A 5,370-nucleotide genomic window follows, 5' to 3' on the forward strand; every position below is an offset into this window, starting at 1 on the left:
TCCTCTTTCCACCTGCCCTTCAAAGTGCACTTTGATTTGGCCCCTGCAGAGTTCACCTGCCATATCCATCATCAGAAGAGGCCCAGGAATGCTGTTAGGTGAGCAGTGCCAAGGGAAGGTGGCTTTTCAGGCTCAGAAGCTGTGGGCAACTGGTAAGGGGGAACCTGTGACAACCTCCATCAGCCCTGGACCTGCTGATAGAAGCATGCGGAGGTGGTGGTGGTGTTGCAGCAGAAATGCATGGTGTCTTCTGCCTCACAGGCTGGATGCTGTGTGACTGTGGTGAGTCTCTCAACCTCTCTGTGCCACCATGGTCCTCATTGCTATTTTTTACTCTCTTCCTCTTTTTTTCCTGTTCCACAGTGGAATCCTGGGGAAGTCCGTACAACATCCTGAACAGAGTATGTCCTTTGCCTTCGTGGGCTCTCCATCCCCAGAATCTACCAACTGTTGACCAAAAAAGAGAAAAACTTACATTAGATTTCTAGTGAACACTTAGAGACACTAATCCCTAAATTATGGTCTAGCAATGTGACAGGAGGCATTTACCCAGATTTTGGTATTAAAAAATCATCTAGAAATGATTTCAAGTATTTGGGAGGAGGGGCTGAGGTGTGGCTCAGTAGGGAAATGCTTGCCTGGAGTGTATGAAGCCCTCGGTTCAATCTGAGGCTCCACACCAGCTGAGTATGGCCTGCACCCGTATAATCTCAGTCTTCATGAAGTAGAGCGGGAAGACAGAAGCTTCAAGGTCATCCTTGGCACTGTGGTGATTACACTGGCCTGTGCCGGGCAGGAGGGTGGGAAGGTCAAGCCCTACCTGGGCAGAGAGGGGACAGAAGCAATAGAGTGCTCACTTAGCATGGGGAAGGCCCTAAGTTCAATGCCCAGGTACCACACACAAAAGGGGAAAGGGTGTGCTGGTGGCCGCTGACGTGTCAGGTGAGCGATTTGTGTCACTCTTTGTCACGGGAATGGTCCAGTGTAGAGAGGAGGGGTGGCTTTTCTGAACCTACACAGTTGATCTGAGGTGGAGCTGTCGCTAGAATCCAGGGCCCTTCGGGATCATCTAGGCAGGTCCTCAGTGCTCAGGGGCCACAGTCGTCACCTGCCCAATCACCACAGTTTCTGGATGATGGGTTGGAAAAGCACCGAAAGGGAACACAAGAGCTAACATACTCAGGCTGGTCCCTGACTAGATGTAAAAGAAGTGGTGGGAAGGAGAAACTGCCACCCACCCCTTACCCTGAGCCAGCACATCAGAGCCCTGGCTGGCACCAATCATTCAGGTGACAACCCAGACTCACCTAACCTCTAGAGAGTGAAGAGTCAGAGGCCACAGGCTAGTCACCACAGGAAGGCAGGCCCTAAGCACTGTGCTTTGGGTAATGGGTGCCACACAAGTCTAAGTTCTCTCTCTCTCTCTCTCTCTCTCTCTCTCTCTCTCTCTCTCTCTCTCTCTCTCTCTCTCTCTCTCTCTCTCTCTCTCTCTCTCTCTCTCTTTGAGACAGGGTTTCTCTGTGTAGCCCTGGCTGTCCTGGAACTCACTCTGTAGACCAGGCTGGTCTCGAACTCAGAAATCCGCCTGCCTCTGCCTCCCAAGTGCTGGGATTAAAGGCATGTGCCACCACTGCCTGGCCAGCTTAGGTTTCTTGTGGAGTAACATTAACAGCAAGGGCACAAGGCCAGGGAGATACCTCCTACCCCAGATGTGCATGTCTGTCTAAGAGGGCCAGCAGGACACAGTGTTGAGGCAAGGATACTCCATACACATCCAGGAACCTCACTGCTCATGACCCTAAATCTCTTTTGTCACAATAGCCGATTTTTGGATATATTAAATAACAGAATTCAGCCAAGTATTTCAATGCAAAGTAGATAAGACTCTGGAAGGTTCTATAGATGGGAAGTTATAGTATCTATTTCATAGAGTTTGGAGGTTGACTCATATAATTTGTTGCAGGCATAGCTGTAATATTTGGAAGCATAGACAGAGGCTAAGGGTTCCATTGTGGCAAACTTCTAAACCTCACCCTTGTTAGTTGCTCCTATATGTGTCTATCCCCTGAGCAGTGTGGACCGAGCTCCTTCAGGGCCAGGCTGTCCCTATCACTCTGAACTTTAATCTTTCATTCTTTTTTCTAGACTTTGCCCTCCCCATTAGAGGCTCAGTCTTTCCCAAGTATTGGGTTTGGGGGGGTCACCTGGATGAAACCTGAAAGGGGGTTGACTTTGATATATTAAAATCCGTAAGGAAGGAGGAAGGAGGAGAAGGAAGAGGAGGAGGAGGAGGAGAAGGAAGAGGAGGAGAAGGAGGAAGGAGGAGAAGGAAGAGGAAGAGGAGGAGGAGAAGAAAGAGGAGGAGAAGGAAGAGAAGGAGGAGGAGGAGAAGGAAGAGGAGGAGAAGGAGGAAGAGGAGAAGGAGGAGGAGGAGAAGGAGGAGGAGGAAGAGAAAGCAGGGTCCTAGGCTGTGTGTATGAGCGTGTGTGTGTGTGTGTGTGTGTGTGTGTGTGTGTGTGTGTGTGTAAGTGCACATGTGCACATGAGTGCACAAGTATATGTAGGAGCTAGAAGACAACCTCAGCTCTTGTCTCCCAGGTCACCTGCCATCTCTCAGCAGCCCGGAACCTGTCTAGTAGCCTAGGCTGGCTGGCTAGCAAACCCCAGGCAGATTTCCTGTCCTCTCCAGATCTTATTACAAGTGTGTGTCACCACGCCCAGCATTTTATCATTGACCGATTGCCGTCTGTGTGTGTGTGTGTGTGTGTGTGTGTGTGTTCAGTAGGGCACACACACATGTGAAGGTCAGGGGACAGTTTATGGGAGTTTGTTTTCTCCTTCGCCCATGTGGGTTCTAGGAATCCAACTCAGATGGCCACGCTCGATGGTAAGTTCCTTCCTTAACCTGATGAGCTATCTCACTGACCCACGGGTGAGAACTTGGGTCCTTGTACTTGCAAGCCAAGTACTGTACCAGCTGAGCGGTCTCCCCAGCCCGGCTACTTGATTTGGAATTCATTTATTCAATTGACAACTTTTGAGGCTACACACTGTTTGGGTGGCTCTTCGTTTGTTCAAGGGCAAAACACAAGGCTGAGCTGAATCTGGGAGCCACGGGAAGATGAGTGGACCCTGGCAGGCTGTGCCAGGGGGATTTTCCCTCTTTCTGTTTGTTCCTTTTCCCCTAACAATGTCAATATTTCACTTTCATAATGGAAAATTCCATGCTGTGTATGAATGCTTCATTTGAAGCATTGTATAGAAAACTGTAATTTATTCATTTTTGTTTGTTTTTCAGAACAGGGTTTTTCTGTGTAGCTCTGGTTTGTACTAGAACTCACTCTGTAGACCAGGCTGGCCCAAACTCAGGGATCTGCCGTTCTTTGTCTCCTGAATTCCATGATTTAAGGCTTCTGCCACCACACCAGGGTAGGACATTATAATTCTGTACTTAACAAGTCACACATAATGCCACTGAGGAAAAAAAAAAAAAAGGCTTCACTTAGCACAGTCCAACCACTATGCTGCCCAGGCTAACTACTACTAGTGGGGAAATGCCTGTCAGATGACATCCCAGGGGCCCCTCTGTGTCCACAGCTTGCCTTCCATCCTTTCTAGAAAACCTCCCAGTGAATGTGTCCTGGGCGTGTTGGAATATTGGCACCATCTAACCTCACTGGTCTGGTTGTCTGAACCTGGACCCTTTTCCAGCACGTTATACACTGCCAGTATTCCACAGCTTTCTGGACTCCCGCTGCAAACTGAAAATGAGAGAGCAGACAGAAAAACAGAGAGTTCAATGCCCAGAACAAAATCCCCCAGCAGCTGCAAGCCAGGATATGTGGTTTAGCTAAGAAAAGCCTCCCTCCCTAGTGAGTTCCCAGTTTTGAAGTGACTACCTGCTGCCAAGGAGCCACTGCCTTGGACCGGGGACCAGGAAGAGGTGGCCTTGTATGAGAATACATCACAGAGTGATGTAATAGGACTAGGAGTGTCTATCATGAATGAGCTAACTTGCACACCCGACTGGGGACTCCCCTTTTGGGGACAGTGACTAAATGCAAACCAGCTCTTCAGACCATGGAGGGGTATAAATACCTGATGACTGCTGCCGGGGCCACAGCCTTACAGGGAGTTGAAGACTGAGACTCTGGCCCCACGGCACACAGTGTCACTGGTTTGAAACTTCTCCTGGGCTGTTAGAGACACTTCTGAGACTCCTCAGGCTTGGGTCTTGTTCACTCCACGGAGTAGCCTAGTCAACTGCAAGGTGAGTCTTGTGTTGGGAACAGCTGCTCTTAGGAGTATCTTCCTGTTTGGGAAAGCTCAGAAAACCAGGCTTTCTCCCTCAGCCCTTTTTTTGTGGATGGACTGGAGCTGATAAGGAAGATGTACGAAGCGCAACCACAGGAGGGTCTGCCAGTTGAACAGGGCGCGGGGTCAGATTTCTTCTCCACCAATGTTTACTGTGGTGATTACACTACAAAGGATGAACTTTCTAGAAAGTTCGGAATGGGGGGAGGAGACACCCTGCTGAGAGTTTTTAATGCACATAGCTTACTTTGCTCATCTTTATGAGATGTGCCCCGTCGCCCACCCCAGATCTGATAAGGTGGTTATTATGAATCCCATTTTAGGAGTGAAGAAATGAGTTTCCGTTATCTAACTTGATTTAGATGAGTAACTAGAAAAACTCAGGGTAGGATCCAGGTCATCGGGACTCTGAGGTTCACTGTCCCCCTTAAGTGGGTTCTGTCCTCACTTGCATCTTCCAAGTGTATCTTTCCTCAGGGAGGGCGTTGGCCATGAAGAAGCCAGATACCCCCCAGGGCAGTTTCTCTTTCTAGTTCTTGTCTTTTTCTTAAATGATATAACCTCATATAACCTCATCTCTTGAGAGTTTAATGCACTTTTATACAAATCATTGACTTCTCCTCAAGTAACAAAGAAGGAACATGTGACTCAGTGTCCTTGGCTTAGGATGCATGATAACTCCCAAATCAAAGAAAAAGTGGCCAGGATTTGAGTGGCAGCCCCAAGTGCAGGTCCAAGGGAAAGTTACTAATGACAGGAGCTGCTCCTCTCTCTCTCTCTCTCTCTCCCCTCTCTCTCCTCTCTCTCATCAGCAGGTGGCAGGAAGGGTCAGCAAGTGCACACACCCCTGCATTAGTGACCCCAGTTCCTGCCCACCTTGCTGGAGGCCAAGGAGTAACTCCTTCCTTCCCAGAGTAACTTGAGTCTCCTAAGGAGGTTCTTGGGTGCTTGCTGTCCTTGGTAGGTGCCTGGGTGGCATCCCGAGTCATCCCTTTGGCTTGTTATGTGTTTTTGCAGAACAGGAGTCTGTCCCATAAGATTTCAAACTCAAATAAA

General features: G+C 49.0%; 1 protein-coding gene across 1 annotated transcript in view; it reads left to right on the forward strand.

Moving 5' to 3' along the window:
- Positions 1-372: 372 nt before the first annotated feature.
- Nos2 (nitric oxide synthase 2) overlaps positions 373-5,370 on the forward strand; it is a 42,488-nt gene continuing 37,490 nt past the window's right edge. Inside the window, exon 1 of the mRNA XM_031351053.1 lies at positions 373-401. The gene's annotated coding sequence lies outside the window, so the exon portion shown is untranslated. The remainder of the gene's footprint in view (positions 402-5,370) is intronic.

The sequence above is a fragment of the Mastomys coucha genome, unplaced genomic scaffold, assembly GCF_008632895.1.
Source record: "Mastomys coucha isolate ucsf_1 unplaced genomic scaffold, UCSF_Mcou_1 pScaffold5, whole genome shotgun sequence".
Taxonomy (NCBI): Eukaryota; Metazoa; Chordata; class Mammalia; order Rodentia; family Muridae; genus Mastomys; species Mastomys coucha.